The sequence below is a fragment of the Zootoca vivipara genome, chromosome 16 (genome assembly GCF_965207765.1).
Source record: "Zootoca vivipara chromosome 16, rZooViv2.hap1.1, whole genome shotgun sequence".
NCBI lineage: Eukaryota > Metazoa > Chordata > Lepidosauria > Squamata > Lacertidae > Zootoca > Zootoca vivipara.
This window is the reverse complement of record NC_142599.1, coordinates 37,501,021-37,519,874: the sequence shown is the minus strand read 5'-3', so window position 1 is coordinate 37,519,874 and position 18,854 is coordinate 37,501,021. Positions and strand designations below refer to the sequence as shown.

Here is an 18,854-nt window from a genome sequence, read left to right as displayed (position 1 = left end):
GGCGCTCACCTCAGACTGAGGGCGGCCGAGGGGAGAGCGCCCTCCCTCTTCCCCTCAGAACTTTCTCGCGCGCTCTGGCCACGCCCCTTCCGAACGCCCCCCTCGCGAACGCTCCAAACTGCGGCCCCCGCCTCCCCCTCCCCCCTCCGCTCTCAATATCTCGCCACACCTGGCGCCCCTCCCCTTCGGAACGCCCGGGGGAACGGTCGCTTTTGCCACGCCCACGACCCACCCCTCCCTCGGGATTGCTCGCGGCCACGCCCCCTCGTAGAACGGTTTCGTTGCTCCTCCCTTTTTCGGAGCTGCCAACCCCGGGATCTTTCTCTTGGCCCCACCCCTTTAAAAACGGGGCGGGGCGGAGTTCTATCTTGCTCCGCCCACTTTCTTGCTCCCCTACCCTTCTACCTGTTCCATCTCCCTAAGGCAGTGGTGTCCAAACTTTTTTCAAAGAGGGCCAGATTTGATGAAGTGAGGGGCTGTGACCAAAGGGCCAACCAAAGTTGTTAACCTTTTTTAGGACTGAAGTCTGAAGTTGTTGAGTTTTGTTTTGTTTTTTTTATTTTACCCCAAGAAATAAACTTCCAAAGGGGCCGGATTAAACCAACCAGCGGGCCAGATTAGGCCCCCAAAACGGATTTTGGACATGCCTGCCCTAAAGTAATCTAGGCGTTGTTACTTTGTTGTTAATTCTGAGCCTCTGTGGCTCCTCCCATTTGCTCTTGCTCCCCTAGCCCCTCCCCTTTAGAACCTTCAGGTCCCCCTTAACCCCGCCCCAATTTCATAAAGCTCTGCCTTCCTGCGTGATCTTGTTCAGCCCCCATATGAGCTACCCTAAAGCCTCATCCTCTTGCCCCGGTAGCTCCTCATCCCCACTCCTCCTACAGCTCCTGAGCATCCTGCTTTCCCCATCCTCTCTCACAGCAGTGCTCTCTATTCCCGTTCCTGTGCCCGTCAGTACTCAGCCTTATCTCTCCTCTTTCCATCTTAGAAGCCCCCACCCCAAACTCATGGTTTCTTAGTTTGAAGAACCACCCAGGCTTCCTGATCTATTAGGTCCTGCAGCCTTCAAGGTCTGCGTACACCATGTGGCCTTTTCTCAAAACTATCCTACATGATTTTTATCTTTCTTACTTTCATTGATTTCTACCTTTGATTATCTATCGCTTAATGACAATGGTCTCCAAGTGGTTGTCAATAAAAATGGGTTAAAATAATGAAATGAGAGCTCATGCGTGCTGGAAGCAAACAAAGTTTTTGGTAGGCATTTGGAAGTTCAGCAGGGAAGGGGACCTCAACTGGAAGGGAGTTCCATAAAATTGGTTCCAGCTTAGCTTCCTGAAATTCTCTCCCTCCCCAGAGCCTTCCTCTTTCCCCTCCTGCTGGCTTAAACCCTGCAGCCTTGATTCTCTGCCCCTCTTTGGGATCCAAGTTCCGGGTACCCCTGCCTCCACAACCCCGCCCCCAATTCCCCATCATCCTTCTGCCTTGCAGCTTTGCCTCTCTTGTGGACACATCCTTGTTTTTGCCTGTTTTGTCACCCGTTTAATCGCAAATCTCCTTTGTTTTCACTCTTACTGGAGAAGTCTGTGTTGTGGTAACCTCTAAACACTTGTCCTCAACCCCCTGGGGCGCTTCTTAACTTCCCTTGTTCATAAAGGCTTGGCTTGGCGCCTCGAGCTTTGATGCAAGATTTAATTTGTGCCTTTAATTGGCGGCACTGAAAACTTTCCCTTTCAGACCGGCCCACGGTGATGATGAGAAGGGAGGCTGCGATGGGGAGGTCCCTCCCCGCTCCCCTCTTTCAGGATTGCATTTTAGCCAAGGTCAGAGTGTTCGTGGGGAGGTGGGTTTTCTGCTCTTGGTTCAGCGACACCTTTTTCCCAACGGTGTGCGATAAAAGATATAAAAAAGCCATTGCAATTGTTCTCATGACGCCGGACTAGCGCTAAGTTAATATTTATCAAGCTGCTCTGTAACTGTAAGCGCCGGGAATGCGCATCAGATGTTTTCGTGATCCCGGGCCAGACCTGTTGACTTGGAAATTGCAGCGTAAACAGAAATGTTAGCAGTTGCTAATGACAGAGGGCCTGTGTCATCCCCTCATATTTGTAATTGATAGGGGTAGCCGGAGTCCACGCTAAGGCATTCCTGGCCTGGTGTATTTGCCCCTCTTCACTAACACACCGCTGGTGTGCTTTGTACATTATTAGCAAGTGCTGTCTCTGTTATCTGGTGCTTGGAATGCTGAGTTTTGGATAGCAGAGAGCAGCCTGATCAAATCCCCACTCCCCAGCCAAGCTACGGAAAGCCTGGGGAAGCCCCATCTCTGAGTTCGGAGGAGGGACGTGCATTTTAAGGACCACAACTTGATACCGTAGTAGAGCATCGGCTTTGCATGCAGAATGCTGCGGGTTAAACATAAGAGCAGCCTGCTGGATCAGACCAAAGGGGGCCAATCTAGTCCAGCATCCTGTTCTCACAGGGGCCAACCAGATGCCTGTGTGAAACCCAAAGGCAGGCAGGACCCGAGCCCAAGAGCCCTCTCCCCTCCGGTGGCTTCCAGCAACTGGTATTCAGAAGCACTGCTGTCTCCACCTACAGAGGCAGAACAAAGCCACAGTGTGGGTAGTAGACATTGATGGCCCTGTCCTCCGCCAATTTGTCTAGTCCTCTTTTAAAGCCATGCAAGTTAGTGGCCATCACAGCCTCCTGTGGGAGCAATTCTATAGTTTAAAACTCTGCTGCACGAAGAAGGACTTCCTTCTATATGTGCTGAATCTTCCAGCATTCAATCCCGGGCATCTCCAGGTAGGGCTTGTTGAGAGGCCTCATTTCAAAACCCCGGGGAGCGTCTGTCAAATGTGGCGCTTGATGGATCAAGGGACCTACTCTGTATATGGCAGTGTCCTGTGTTCTTCCCTATCTGTTGGATCTAAAGTGGAAAGAGAAGCGTTTCCCTCCCTTATAGCACTAGAACTCGTGGACATCCAATGAAGCTGAATGCTGGGAGATTCAGGGCAGATAAAGGATTTAATCATGCACAGCATAGTTAAACTCTGGAACTCCAACTTGGATGGATTCAACAGAGGATTGGGCAAATTTCATTGAGGAGGAGAGGGCTACTGAGGGCTTCTAGCCACGATGGCTGTGCTCTGCCTCCACAGCCAGAGGCCGCAGTGCTTCTGAATATCAGTGGCTGGAAACTAGAGGACTCTTGTACTTGGGTCCTGCTTGCTCGTTTCCTGAAAGAGACATCTGTTTGGCCACTGTGAGAACAGGATGCTGGGCTAGGTGAACCCCATTGGCCTGATCCAGCGCCAGGGCCCTTCTTATGCTCTTATGCAGGCACCCCCAAACTGCGGCCCTCCAGATGTTTTGGCCTACAACTCCCATGATCCCTAGCTAACAGGACCAGTGGTCAGGGATGATGGGAATTGTAGTCCAAAACATCTGGAGGGCCAAAGTTTGGGGGTGCTTGCTCTTATGCTTCCAGCCATGGGGAGTCATACAACATGGTCCTTTCCTGAATGCACCTTCGGCGTGGTGCACGAGCTCCTTTCTAGGTGCTGTTTGCAGTTTAGCATTGTAGTGGTAAAAGGCTCACATAGCAGATCCTACACTGTGTGTGTGTGTGTGTGTGTGTGTGTGTTCTGGATCTAGTTGTTACCATTCCTTAAACGTTGGTTCCAGCCTTACTTTCCTGCGTTTGAGATGCAAATCCCCACGCAAGCGAAAACATCAGAAGGAAGGCTCCAGTCCCCAACGTAGAAAACATTTTCTGAACCCACAGCTGTTCCTGACTCTGGGTGCACGCTTGCAGAGCTGAATGTCACTGTGCCAGTTGCTAAAGTGTTGGTCCTGGGAGACTGGGGTTCAAATCCCCAGGAAGCCAGGAGGCTCACCTTTGACCGGTTATGGTCTCTCTCTGCATAACTGGCTGCACTGGGTTGTTGTGAATATAATATGGGGAAGTGCAGGAAAACCAGGGGTGGGGAGTCTCAGACAGTGCAACCCTCTAGGCCTCCTTATTGCCTTTGTAACTCTGCAGGTCTTACATACCCTCCATGGACACACCCCAATTTTTTTACCTGGCTTATACTCTGATAGCGCTTTTTTGACTGCTGGGATGGAATATAGAGAGGTGTGTATGAGTTCCTGCAGACAAAGTTAAAATTCACATTCACTACTCCATCCACTTTTGTCTCTCGTCACCCACCACCATCATGTGGCCCTAGGAAGGATGCCCCAGAGGATTATGCGGCCCTCAGAGATGCTTTTGCAGGCATGGCTTGGCTGGCTGTTCACCAGGTTGCAAAGGCCAGGTGGGGTTCCCCCCCCAGCTCTTCTCTGTGACCTTGGCTAGCTGCTGCATTTGGGCAAATGTCTCCCTTGGGCATTCAATTAAAAAAAAAAGTCCGCAGTTGAGCAGGTTTATGCAGGAAATGAATTTATGCCAGTTCTGCTGATGTGCAGAACGTGGCCTCTCGCAGGATTGGGTGGGGAAGGGATGAAGATCAGTGGTAAAGTCACTGTAGAGCAGCTGCCGGTCAGTGCAGACAATACTGAGCTAGATGGGCTGCTAGATGGGCCAAGGGTCTGACTGATATAAGGCAGTCTATTTATGCCAGCTTTTCATTCACAACCATGAGGACTGGAATTTTGACCATAATTTTAAACAGAAGGTCCAGAGTTCAGTGGCTGAGTGCTCGTTTGCAAACAGAAGGTCCTGGTTCAATCCCACTTAGGTCTGGGAATGTCCCCTTGCCTGAAACCCTTGAGTGCTGCTGCCAGCCCGTGCAGACAGTATTGAGGTAGATCTATATGTCTGCTTTGTATGTTTCAGCATACTGTGCTGTGGGACCTGGAGCAGGAATAGCTTCATGCTTCTCTGTCTCCCCCACCATTTCCAGCAGCAGAAGTGGAAATAATTTAAGCAACTTCACGATGAGATGGCTGGGCCTTCCTAGGTGCTGGATGGCAGTTCTTAAAAGCTCCCCATTGGCAGGGAATGCATCCTCACCTTCTACCGCGATAAGTCCGCGGACTTTGATTCAGATGGATGTGACTAACCTGGAGTGATGCAATCTCAGGGCTCGGCTGGCGAGATTTCTGTGCCTTCGGCAGGTAAGTGCCTGCCACAGCCAAGCCCTGTTCCTCCGCGAGGGACGTCCCCGTGCCAAACAAAGCCTGTGACCTTAGCTCCAGAGAACCAGCAGCTCCGCCGCTGCAGATCAGGGCTGAATTGTCCCAAGGGGGTAGGGCCCGAACTGATGGACTCAAATATCAAGAAAGGAGATTCCAGCTGAACATTAGGAAGCACTTCTGGACGGTAAGAGCTGTTCGACAGAAGGTGGTGGACTCCTCCTGCATTGGACCATCTAGCTCAGTACTGTCTACACTGATTGGCAGAGGCCTCCTGTGTGTGACATTGGTGTTCTGCCACTGAGTCACAGCCCTTTCTGTTTAAATGAGCCCTTTATACAAAACCATGAGGACTGAGCCAGACCTTGGGGCCATCTAGCTTCGTATTTCCCACTATGCTGAGAGGCAATGGTTTTGCGGCATTTCTAATAGTGGGGACGTCCCCAATCCTACTCAGAGGTGCCTTCAGGAACTGAGCCCTGGTGCCTTCTGCATGCCAAGCAAGTGCCCTGCCACTGAGCTACCACCCTTCCTCTTGGCTCCATTGGGTAGGCTCTGCTCAGCGTCCCTTTACGGAACCCGACTTTTTCTGTCAGGGTACTTGCTTCCATCCCTGAGTAAAAAATGTGGGATTATTTACTTGTTTATTAGTTGTTAGATCTGGCAGTCACTTGTTACTGAAGGGTCTCCATATTTATAAACATAAATATATTTTATTGATATTGTTGCACCTTTCCTCCAGCAAGCTCAAGGCGGCAAAATTCTCCTCCCCACCCCATTTTATCCTCACAATAACCTTATGAGGTAGGTTAGGTTGAGAGTGAGCAGTGTTCGAAATCAGCCAGGTGCATTTTCCGACTGGTGTGGGCCCAGTTGTGGCCACATGGCGATCTCTGGATTCCAGGTTGGCAACTGGGAGAAGCAAAATGTCACAGAAGGATCTGAAATATTTTCTTTGAAGCTTGAGTTAGTTTTATTCTGGATTGTTTTATTTGATTTTTTAATGTGTTGTAAATTGCATTGAGATTTCTTCTTTAAAATATAAAGTGATATAGAAACAATAATAACAATACCATTGGGGGTACAATGCCTAGACATTCCATTGTGGTGACTGCAACTAAGATTTAAGGTGCCATTTAGTGATTAGATTATATATCTTGAGTTCCTACCCCTGGAGTGAGTGGCTGGCCCAAGGTCACTCTGTGAGCTTCATGGCAGAGTAGGGATCGGAACTCAGGTCTCTCTCTCGTCTCTCTCAGATCCTCTTAACCAGTACTCCCACTACACCACATTGGCTCTCCAGATAAGCACATTATAATATTGGAACATTTATACAACAGCACCGGCAATTAATAAAAAAAAGTACAAAACAACTTCCTGTCCTCCCCATATAGCAACTACAGGAAGCTTCGGCTGTTACCGAGACTGAAAAGCGTCCTTCCTGGATGTGTTTTAAACGACTCTGGCACTTGTAGTTAGGAAGGTTTGCCAGGTATTTCATCAGGGATTTTACTGATGTTTGATTTGGTTTTGGTTTTAATTCACTTGATGGACTGTTCAGTAGCCAAGAGGGTAGCTTATAAGCGCCAATGTCTGTGGTTGTGCTGCTGAGGTATACCTGTGTGTGTAGTAGTTGAATATTGTTCAGTGGCTCGGAGAGCCTGCCCCATGAGTCTTTTTCAGGCCAGGTCGAGGGTCCATTTTACTGATGAGTAAGATTGGCAGTTGCAAGGAACTTTATTCATCAATGCAGTTAAAACAATATAACACATTAAAGCAAGCCCAGGGGAAAGAGGGATGGAAGTTTAAAAGAGCAGTTGAAATTACTGCCCTTGCCCACCAGTGGAATCTCTGTCGTTTTCTGTTTAATAATAAATAAATGTACTGTATACAGTTTTACCTCTAGTTATAAACTTAATTCATTCCGGAGGTCCGTTCTTAACCTGAAACTGTTCTTAACCAGAGGCGTGCTTTCGCTAATGGGGCCTCTTGCTGCTGCTGCGCCGCCAGCACACGATTTCCATTCTCATCCTGGGGCAAAGTTCTCGACTCGAGGTAACTCTTCCGGGTTAGCGGAGTTCGTAACCGGAAGCGTTTGTAACCTGAGGCATTTGTAACTCAAGGTACCACTGTATATGTTGTGCTATTTTCCAGGGCTGATATCAGCCTGCGGCATCCTTGGGGACAGAGCCAGGGCTTCAGTGCTTTGGCAAAGTGTAGGCAGGCAGGCAGGCAGACTGCCAGCTTCTCTTCTACCACGTGGGCCTGGGACATAAGACGAGCCTGCTGGATCAGGCCAAAGGCCCATCGAGTCCAGCATCCTGTTCTCATATTGGCCAACCAGATGCCTCTTCCAAGAAACCAGCAAGCAGGATCTGAGCACAAGAGCACTCTCCCCTCCTGCGGTTTACAGCACCTGGTGTTGGGGTATGTCGCTGCCTCCAACTGTGGAGGCAGAGCATAGCCACCGAGGCTAGTAGACATCTCCTCCGTGAATTTAGTTAACCCTCTTTTAAAGCCATCCTACTTGGTGGCTATCCCTGCCTCCTGATGGAAGGAGTTCCATAGTTTAACTGCGTTGTGTGTGGCTATCGAGGCTCATAGCCACTGGAGCTGCTTCACCCCATTATTGATTGTATGGCTTAAAAAATGGCTTCAACCTTGCAATAAAAGCATAAAGTGGATGCAGGAGACCCGATGGTCATAAAGGAGTCATATCGGTCAGGTGATTAGTAGAGGTGATGTTTCAAGCCATAGCACATGGCCTTTCACGATGCACATCCAGTCAGCCTTCAGCATCCAATCATGGTCACCAAGGAGTAAAAGAACCGTAGAATCCTCAATTTGGAAGGTACCCCGAGGGTCATCTAGTCCAAGCCGTGGCAATACAGGAATTGCAGCTAACAAATCCCCAAATGGTGGCCATCCAACCTCCGTTTAAGAAACTTCCAGAAAGGAGAGTCTGCCACCTTCCCATGTAGTTTGTTCCACTGTCAAAAGAGCTCAGAAACTTTGCCAGCTGAATCCGTTGGTTTGGTTCCTAACCTTCAAGGGTGCAAAGAAGAGGGACTATGCAAAGAGAAGACTTTCGGTAACTCAAAGAGGGGTGTGTGTAAAAGAGTTTGCATGGATCAGATTAAATTCATTCCGTGAATAACTTCCATGCGGAGATGAGCAAATAAGCATGAATGAATTGGTGTTTACAAATGGCTGAAACACGTGGCTGTCTGTCTGTTGGATGTGTTGGTTGGAACATACTTCCTTGCATGTCATCATCCTCCCCCCCCCCTTTTCCTTTTCGAAGCAAACCTCTTGCAATCTTTCCACGGTGCCTTCCATGTGATTCTGGCGCTGAGGGAGGAAGCCCCATTGTACCCAACAGACTTTCCTCTTGCCACAACAGGCTATATAGGGTTGAGCTGCCAAGCTTCTGTCTTTCTCCTGGCAACACCTGAGCTGGGGTTTTTTATTTTAAAAAAACCTCCTCTAAGACTTCCATGCCAGGATGTTAGTAGCTGCCGTCAGTTTGGCGTTCTGTCTCACCGTATTCGCATTTCAAGCTACTGCTGTATTTGGTTTCCGTGAGCCTCGAGCCGCAATATTAATTTTCTGGTAGTAGGAAGATGAGAACGTACGAAGCTGCTTTCCCACTGGGTTGGATCGTCAGTCCGTCTAGGTCCACGTTTTTTGAGGTGGCTCTCCAGGGTTTGGGGCAGGATGTCTCCCCCACTACTACTTGGCGATGCCATCAGGGATTAAGCCTGCGACCCTTTTCGTTGAAGGTAGGTGCTCTGCCCCTGATTTTACAGCTTTCTCTGGGGTTACTTGAGACCTTGAGTCCCTGACGGAGCAGAAAGTCCAGGAACATGCCTTAAGATCTCGGTCCTCGTGGTTCTGAGTAAAAAAGCTGATTGAATGGAGCGTAGAGAGCTTCCTTCTGCTGACTCGGACCCACGGGTCTGTCTAGCTCAGTGTTGTCTACACGAGCAGGCAGCCGCTCTCCAGGATTTCAAGCAGGTGTCCAAGCCAGCAGGGATTCGACGTGGGGCCCACCTCCTCATGTGAAGCCGATGCTCTGCCACTGAGCTATGGCCCTTCACCTAAAAATGAAGCAGGATTCTAGTCCTCGTGAATTAAAGGCTGATTTTGTAGGAACACTGGAAGCTGAGCTGCGGACCTTCCCTAAGAAGAGACTGTCTCTGGGGACTTGGAGAAATGAGACCCAGCTCCTCCAATCCCCTTTTCTTTTTGCTATGGGGTGGAAGGTGGGGGTTGTCACAAACCTGGAGAGGAATGAGCCCAGAATACCACCCGCCCCTTTCTCCCTGAAAGCAGCTTACAGCTATAGGTATCTTCCAGATGCCATCTAGATCTTCCTAGGCTACATCTTCCCTTGCCATCCCCGAGGATTGATTGCATTAATATCCCACCTTTTTGTCCATGGAGCTCAAGGCAGCTTTCATGGTTCTCCCCCTCCCTCATTTAATCTCCACAACAACCCTGTGAGGTAGGTTAGGCTGAGGAAAGACAGTGACTGACCCTAGGTCATGCCCAGTAGGCTTCATGGCAGAGCGGGGATTTAAAACCCTAGTCTCCCAGGTCCTACTCCGGCACTCAAACCACTACACTACCCCTGGATCCTTGGCCATGCTAGTTCCTAGGGCTGCTGAGAGTCCAGAATATATGGAAGGGCCCGCATCAGCTACCTGAGTCCTAGTTCTCCCTTCCCGGCACAATTAGAAACTCAGATATATAAGATAGGCGCCAAATAGCTCCTTAAACCAGGGTTGCAGTCGCCAAAACGGAATGCCTAGTTGCCATTTCGGCCCAGACAGCTCGGAAGTCGTATTTTTCAGTGTGATTTTTTTGGGGTTCCTGAAATTCATTCTAACTGTGCGGGTAAAATACAACAGATAGAATTCTGCAGGATGTGTTGCTCATGTGTGAAAACAGTCCATATCCAACGGTACCCAAGTATGCACCTCCAGATGGTGGAGACGCCAGGCACCATCCTGGCCATTGGTTGGGCATCTTCCCTTGGTCGCAAGTGGCCAGTAGCCAGGTGCAAAATGCGCCGGGCGACTTGTGAGCGCTGCTTCTTAATCAGTGAGCTTGGATCAGCAGATTTTTCCCCCCGCTGCGATCTGGCAGGGAGTTTTTTGGGAATTCTGTGCATGTGATTATAAAGGAGAGAGCGGAGAAATGGTTGCCTTTTGGGAGCGGCCTCCTCTCTGCTCAGGAATGTGGGATAGCGAAAGGGAGCATCAGGCGACCTCCTTCTCCATGCCAAGAGGATGCTCAGAAGAGGGTGAAGCAAACAGGCAGGGAGAACATCCAGCTTTGCAGCTAAGCCCACAAGGAGTTGTTGGTCCTCCCAAAGTCTTATAAACAGAGGCAGGGGCAGGGAACTTTCCCAGTGCTTTGTTTTTCTACAGGAAAGCTTCCACAAAAGCAACAAAAGCAACAGTGAATCTATGCTAATGTCTATTGCAAATAAATACGCAGGTTGGCAACTTCAAAAGGTTTTTAGCTTTGCTTCCTAAATATGTTTCCTAAGAATAAAAACACTGCGGAGGTTTGCGTGGGAAGTCACGAAACAATGTGACTATTAAATTTGAAGTCAATTTGTAACAATTTGGAAAGTCAATAAAATTATATTGTATATATAAAAACAACAACTAGATATGTTACCTCCATACTGAGCTGGGTTCAAAGTATTTGTACAGTGGTATCTTGGTTCTCAAACGCATTGGTACTCAAGCAACTTAGAACCCAAACACTAAGTGTTCTACTTTGCGAACTTTTTTCGGAAGATTGAACATGCTCCATTTTGACTGTTACGCTTCCGATTTGAGTGCCACACTTGAGTGTTACGCTGAGGTCTTTCTGTTTCTGCTATTTTGCGTTTTCGTTTTTGCGGCTCTTTTTTCGTTTTTGTGACTGTGTGGAACCCAGTCCAGTTACTGATTGATTGTGTGACTGAAGCACTTTGTTTATTGCTTTCGTTTTATGGAGCAATGGTCTCGTTAGATAGTAAAATCCATGTTAAATTGCTCTCTTGGGGGTTGTTTTTAAAAGTCTGGAATGGTTTAATCCAATTTGCATTACTTTCTTTTCTTTTTTTAATTAAATTTTTATTGAGGATTTTCTTGGTTTACAAAGGTAATGCAGTGCCTCATAATTATTCCGTTGTTACACATCAGTCTTGCTTGTTGAGACATTAGGAAGAAGAGGGGGGGAAGAGGGGGCGGGATGGGGGAGTGGGTGGGGTGGGGTGTCTATGTTTCTGTTTTCCTTGATACATGTAGGGGTTCAGTGTCAACGTTGTTTATGTGGGTTCTCTGTTGTTCGTTTGTGTTCCTTCGTTGGTGAGAGAGGTAATTTGCATTACTTTCTATGGGAAAGTGCACCTTGGTTTTGGAACGGACTTCCGGAACAGATTAAGTTTGAGAACCAAGGTACCACTGTGTTAATTTTGCCAAACCTTCACCAGCTAAGGTCCAGGAGTGGCCTGAAGCCTTCTATCCTAGCTTGATCCCTGCTGAGATCATCTGCAGGAGCGTTTTGGTCATTCCCCCAGTTGGCGAGGCTCGCTTGACAGCAGTGAGAAACTGAGCCTTCGGTTTCTTTGGCCCTGCCTGTGGGACGCTCTGCCACTAGACATTCGGCAAATGCCTTCTGCTTCAACATTTTAAACTCCTGCTGAAAGCTTTTCTGCCAGGCTTGTGCAGGCAGTTAAGAGCACGTCCTTCCACAATGGCAAATTGACGTATTAAGTCTTCCCATAGTAGGCATCTGCTTGGCTTCTGCGGGACACAGGGTGCTAAACTTTGGCTTGGTGCAGAAAGGAAGCTTTTTGTATGACCTCCCTCACCCCACAGAGGTGAGCCTGGCACCTTCATCGTATGGAGAATGTTGACTGCTGAAGACAGACTCACCTCTTTGCCCTGGCTTTTGACCTTTGAGGTGCATAGTTTTAAATCCCACCTTATTTCTGTGATTGTAAACTACTTTCAGCTGTTTTCAGTATTTTAATGGTTGTAAGCTGCCCTGGGACCTTGGGGCGAAGGGTGGGAAATTATTATTATTATTATTATTATTATTATTATTATTTTAAAAAGAAATATTGTTATCATTATTACTATTACAATTTTCTTTTATGCCTGCAAGTTCTTCCCCCTTTTTGGGTTTACCGTCACTAACACCACCTTGAATTTCTATTTTGCAATTGTAAGATGACCAACTTCTCCCCTCTTCCTTTTTGTGATACATAGTTTGGGCTATTTTGGACACACACACAAGCCCCGACTCTTGGGTATATGCGTCACTTGTTCTAAGTATGACACAGATAATAAGTGTCATTGAGTAGTGATTTGGAGGTGGGGGAGGGGAATGGAGGGGGGGGAATACACTCTGTTCTTGTTGCCTCTTCCACCCTGTATGGTGTCATGAAACATGACTTATGAATCGTGGCAACGGGCAGATTTATATGGAATTGTAACGTATCAGCGTAACTGCTTTTTAAAATTTTGGTGCTGAGTTTAAGGTATCTGGAATACTACATTTATGCCTCCTTGCAGCCTGGGAAATCTTACTCGATGGAAAGAAATCCTTGTGCTTTAAAAAAATCTCTTTGCACGTGCGTGAAACCTGCAGGATTGCTGATGAGAAACGGCACGTATTTCTTTATCGCAGTGGGCAACCACTGTAACACTTTCTTGCTTGCCCCTACAAGGAATGCTGGCGGTGGAGGCCAGAGGTCCCCAAACATTTTTGGGGCCACCCACACCCTAAAAAGTATTATTCCGAGCAGCAATTTGCATGACCCACGATGGAAGATAACAACACAACAAATTCAAAACAGTAACGCTTAATTGCGCATTTATTCAAAATCCAATTAAAATATTTAATTTAATTACCGTACATTTCCGTGTGTAAGACTAGGTTTTTTTTACTTAAAAATTATGTGAAAAACTGTGGGTCATCTTATACATGGGGCAATCTCCCTCCTATTTTCTTAAATTAGAGTCCCTAAAAATAGGGACATGAAAAAATACGGTAATTCAGCAAAATGGATAAACGATTCCAATGATGCCTTCTTTTCAAAGTCTGGTAATAACAATAAAGAACAATAATAACAACGATTTGCACCTCAAGTGTAGTGGCATAAGTTGTAAAGTTAGTTCTTCAGTACAGTAAATGGTTTAAGCAGAACTGGAATGGGTGAGGTGCAGACAAAAGCCCCCCTCTGCAGCATTCGTAAAGTGAATGTGGGCGTAGGCATTTGACGCAGGAGTCAGACCCTCCATCTGTCAGGCCCATTATCATCAATGCTGACAGGTGGGGTGTTTGTAGCCCCCTCTGGAGGCACCAGGGACTGAACTTTCTGCATGCAAAGCAAACGCCCTGCCAGTGAGCCACAGCCCTTCCCTTTTAGGACATAGGAAGTCTCCTTACACCACTCTTATCTGCACTGATAGGCAGCGGCTCTCCTGATTTTCGGGCAGGGGGACAACTCTCAGCCCTTCCTGGAGCTGCTTGGCAACTGAACCCGGGACCCTCTTCATGCAAAGCACATGCTCTGCCACTGAAATACAGCTGCTCCCTTTTAAAAAAATGAACTAAGATTCTAGTCCTCATGGTTCTGAAGAAAGGGCCGATTTACGGTAAATAGGAACAGAGGTCCCTGCCTTACTCCATGTCACACCCTTGATCCATTTAGCTCAGTATTTTCTGCGCTGACTGGCGCTCCAGATTTTCGGTCGCGGAACAGCCCCACCTGCAGCTGCTGGGCATTGGACTTGGGACCTCCTGAATGCAAAGCACATGCTCAGCCGCTGAGCTTTCCGCCCTTCCCCTGCAGAAGGTTAACAATCATCTGCGTGTAATCCTGGAAATATTTTTTCCAGTCTCGGCTACATTAAGTCATACTTGCTTGGCCCTGCCTCATGCCTGAGGAATGACTCGTCACTGCTGCCTCAGTGTCCCTGTCTTTTTAAAAAGAGAAATGGACGCAGGACACCCGCGCTGATTCCTCGTTAATCCAGGAGACTTGGTGTAATTAGCCCTTATGAGGTATTTGACAAAACACGATGGCCCCGTGAGCTAAGGATTCTGCCTCTCCCTTCCTCGCCATATGACAAAGCACCTTGAAGACCTGACTAAATTCAGCTATTTTTAGGCAGGGTGTCTGCAACCTGTAAATTTGAGCTCCTGTGAGTTCATGAGCCTGAACGCAGGAGGGCCTTGCTGCATGCAGCCTTGGAGCTGTGTTTGCTTCAGTGATGTGCCACGGGGGCTGGTGGAAGGGGCTGTTTGGGAGAGCAAAAACCTTGTATCTATAAAGCCGGAGCAGGCGACCTCTCCCATTTTGCATCCTGGCGTGGTACAGCCCCAGCGGACCGTACCACGTGACACCCCTGACTTGTTTCATAGAGTCACAGAATTTGTAGAGTTGCAAGGGACCCCAAGGGTCATCTAGTCCAGGGGTCAGCAAACTTTTCAGCAGGGAGCCGGTTCACTGTCCCTCAGACCTTGTGGGAGGGCCGGACTATACTTCGCAGCGAAAAAAAATGAACAATTTTCACCTGCCCGCAAAGAGGCCTGAAGATGCTTCGCTTTACTTGTCCCAGTTGTCGTCCGAATAGCCGCACTTGGGCTTCTCCAGCCAGCCAGGTGCTGTGGCGGGGTAGGAGGCTGTGTCGGCCAGCGAAGGCAGAAGCAGCAGCCCCTTGCGGAGGAGCCGTGGGCAGAGGTAGGGAAACCAGGGCATCGCCAGAGCTTTTACCCACTACCTGCTGCTGCTGCTTTCCGAGAGGCACAGTGGAGAATGACCCGCCTGAACACCATGAGAGGAATGAGGGAGGGAGGGAGGTGGTGACGAAGAAAGCGCGGAGAAGGAAGGAAGGGCGGACTGAGGGAGAGGGAGGAGGAGCAGGAGGAAAACGCAGCAGCAGCCGGCGTCACAGCGCTGCCCTGCTGAGGCAGGCAGGCAAGCCAACTCCCACCATCGATGGGGCCTGGCGTGGGACAAGCTTGCTTCGTCTCTGAGGAGCAAAGCACCACCATGTGAGGGAGAGGGAAAGAACGCACACGCCGACGGTCCGGATCTAGAAGGCAATTGGGCCTGATTTGGCCCGCAGGCCTTAGTTTGCTGACCCATGATCTAGTCCAGCCCCCTGCAATGCAAAAATGGCAGCTAAAGAATCCCTGGTTTGTTTGGCTCTAATTTGAACAGAGGAGAGGAGGAGAAACGTGGGGTGAAACGTGGTGGAGGCAGTTCTACCTGGCTGTCCTTTTCAGGTCCAAAAGGAAGCCAAAACTATGACCTTGGATTGAATCTCATTTCTGCCACAAACAGATCAGGTCAACCTTGGCAGGCTACACAGTCTCTTGGTCTCAGTTTTGGCATTGAGCCCCGGGGATGATAATTCTGGCCTACCTGTCAAGGATGATGTAAGGACGACAGGAGGAGCTTTGAAAGCACTGCATAATTTCTAATTTTTGAAATTAGTGCAAGGTTCAAGGTCCTTGTATTAATTTGCAAGGCCTGAACAGTTTAGGTCCAGCTTGGTGACTTCCTGGACCCTTTTATCGCAGGAGCGTCAATGGTCGTTCCCCGAGTCGGTGAGGCTCAATTGGCAACAACAAGAAGCCTAGCCTTTGGCGCCATTGGCGCAGTCCTGTGGAACGCTCTGCCACTAGATATTTAGCAGTCTCCTTCTGTGCCAACTTCTCTATGCCTGCAGAAAACTTTCCAATTCTGCCAGATCTTGGTAGGCGATTAAGAGCACATCTTTCCACAACAGTTAACCGATGTCTGATTGTGTCTTGTCAGCCCAAGATGACGCTGTGGCTTTTCGAGGAAGTACGGTAGTCAAGCACATGTCAAGGAAAATATTACTGGTGCCTACTTGTGCTTTTTCTCCCTGCCTATGATCGCCCTAAATAAAGTGGCATTGTTGGATCCTTTTCTCAGAGGCCAGGCTCAACCCTTCCATTGATTCAAGGCCAATCGTCCAGAAGGCTGGCTTCCTGAATTCTCTCTCCTGTTCTTCTCCCTCCGGTGTTGGAGGCTACCTATTTTGACTTGAACTTGAGTTTCCTATTGTATGTGCCGCAGTGCTCATTTTTGAAAGCCTCCAGTGTTGTCTGGAGCAGATTAATTCGAAAGGTTGAAGTCCTTGGGCCGCCATATGTTTGAGTTTAAAATAATGGATTTGGAGGAGATAGGCTGAAGGTTCGTTGTGTGTACAGATGGGAATTGTGTGTGAGAGAGGGAGAAACCTCAGAATGTGGCTTTTGGGGGAAGCAGCTGAAGTATTGCTGAGGATTTCGTTTTTTAAAGAGACAATTGCGAGCCCTTGTGGCTATTGAGAGGAAATTGTGGGTGGAGAGTCCCAGGATTGTATGTCTTCTGGTTACAGGATCGGTTTATCCACCCACCCCTTAAAGGATGCTGCAGCCTCAGCCTGGTGTGTCGTCCGAAGATGCAGCAGCAGGGAGGGCCACAGATCGAACTAATGCGCAGAGGAAGAAGACTTCCCAACCCAACTTCAGTCAGGGTTGAATTTGAATTGTGAGACCACCATCTTGGCTCCCGGTGCCTTCAGCTTTGTGTGTGTTTGTTTTCTGCATTTATATCCCAAATTCTTTCCTCTGAGCAGCTCAAGGAGGCATACATAGTTCTCTCCCACCCACCCCCCCATTATATCCTCACAACTACCCGGTAAGGTAGGCCAGGCCAAGAGTGAGCTCCATGGCTGAGTGGAGATTCGAACCGGACCTCCCAGACTCTTGTCCAGCAGTCTAACCCAGGCATAGGCAAACTCCGGCCCTCCAGATGTTTGGGACTACAATTCCCATTGTCCCTAGCTAACAGGACCAGTGGTCAGGGATGATGGGAATTGTAGTCCCAAACATTTGGAGGGCCAGAGTTTGCCTATGCCTGCTCTAACCACTATGCCACACTGGCTCTATGTGTGTGGATGCAGAGAGGGGGGAGGGAATTGACACATGCTTTTCAGGGTCCGACGTAATGTCAAGGTGTGCCAGCTTTCAAACGCATCTGCTAGGTATTAAATAGGCTCACTACATGCCATTTGCTCAATCGGCTGACTCGGATCATGTCCCCTTCCTCGGACGTGATTGATCCAGTCTTTTCCCCGTGCTGTAGGCTTTTCCGTCTACTCATTGGGTCTCTGGAGGAGTCCCTGCTTCACACCGAGACTCCTTTCTGATGAGGCAGTGTGCTCAGAAGTTCTGTGCAGAAGTGCTCAGAACACAGACTCAGCCAGAGACACACAGCAGGAAGCTCCTTCTGAAGCAGAAGTGCTCAAAGCCCAGGCAGGCTTGTGTAGGGAGATAGGGTCCTTCAGATAGTTTGGGACCTAAGCCATATAGCAACAATTCCCAAAGTGGGTGAAGCTCGTCCATTTTCTTCAATTAGTTAAAATAGTTTTAATTGGATGCTGAATAAATGTGCAATTGATCGTTACTACTTTGAATTTTATTGTGTTACTATCTTCCTTGGTGGGTCATATTCTGAATAATGCTTTTCATAGGGTAGTGGGCACCGGGGGCGAGTTTATGGAACCAAGGGAGCAGTGTTAGAAACTCAGGTATATAAGCCAGGGGCCAAAATGGTTCCTTAAACCAGGTTTACAGTCTCCAAAACTGAATGCCTAATTGCCACTTGGGGGCCAGATGGCTCAAAAGCCGTATTTTTCAATGCAACTTTTTGGTTCCTGAAATTCCTTCTGATTGTGCAGATAAAATATAGCAGACCAAATTCTACAGAATGTGTTGCTGGTGTGCAAAAACAGTCAAGATCCAAGGATCCCTAAGCTTGCGTCTCCAGATGGTGGAGACGTCCGCCGCCATCCTGGCACCCAGGCATCTTCGCTTGGTTGCAGGTCACGGATAGCCAGCTGCAAAATGCTCTGCAAGGGAGTGATGGCTTGAAAAGGTTTGGGAACCACAGGTGTATATAGTATCTTGCAAAAAATACCTACCAGCCTGTTAGCATGGCTCAAGAAAAGCCTGCCACTGGTAGCTCACCGCTCATTTGGACAAGAGACCCGCAGCTAGGACATGGCAGAGCAATGTTTGTGTCCGAGTGGATTTTCTTTGCTTCCGGGCTGTGCTTGCTGGCATCGAGCTTGTGGTTTGCACCCTCCTTGGGCCCTGCTGAGTCACTGGGAGAGCTTTGTTTGCATCCCGCTGATTGTGAGTGACAGGGCTATCTTTACCAAGGATGCTGTCATGTTGCCTTGGCCGCTCAAGGCAAGCAGATTCCTCCCGGGGCATAAATGGAAGAACCTTGGCTTGAGACCATTTTGGCCAAGTCATGTTGTGACATAAGAAGCTGCCTCCCAGTGAAACAGACCCTCAGTCCATCTAGTGCAATATTGCCTACACTGACTGGCAGCTGCAGCTCTCCAGGAATTCAGGCAGGGGACATTCAAGACCTTGCTTAGAGATTCTGTCGGGGATTGAAACGGGGGCTTTCTGCATGCAAAGCAGAAGTGTCTTCACTGAGCTACCCCTGAAAGTATAGTCAAGGTTTTAGTCCTCATGTTTCTGAATAAATGGCTGAATTAAATAGGATTTTTAAAAATTACAGTATTCATTAGCATAGAAAGGTTCCATATTCGAAGTCAGACCATTGAGGTCCAACTGGCTCAGTATCGTCATGCAAACACGTTTATTAA

The 18,854-nt window shown here is 48.4% G+C and overlaps 2 protein-coding genes across 4 annotated transcripts in view; one reads left to right on the top strand and one right to left on the bottom strand.

Annotated features, from left to right (window-relative positions):
* Positions 1-107, bottom strand: part of VPS45 (vacuolar protein sorting 45 homolog) — a 50,679-nt gene extending 50,572 nt beyond the window's left edge. For both annotated transcript variants that reach the window (XM_088660049.1, XM_088660050.1), the window contains exon 1: positions 10-107. The gene's annotated coding sequence lies outside the window, so the exon portion shown is untranslated. The remainder of the gene's footprint in view (positions 1-9) is intronic.
* The window catches only part of OTUD7B (OTU deubiquitinase 7B), a 36,646-nt gene that overhangs the window by 373 nt on the left and 17,419 nt on the right, over positions 1-18,854 (top strand). Inside the window, exon 1 of one of the 2 annotated variants that reach the window (XM_035097761.3) lies at positions 5,148-5,329. The exons of the other annotated variant lie outside the window; for it this stretch is intronic. The gene's annotated coding sequence lies outside the window, so the exon portion shown is untranslated. Of the gene's footprint in view, positions 1-5,147; positions 5,330-18,854 lie in introns of those variants that run through there. 2 annotated transcript variants of the gene reach the window in all.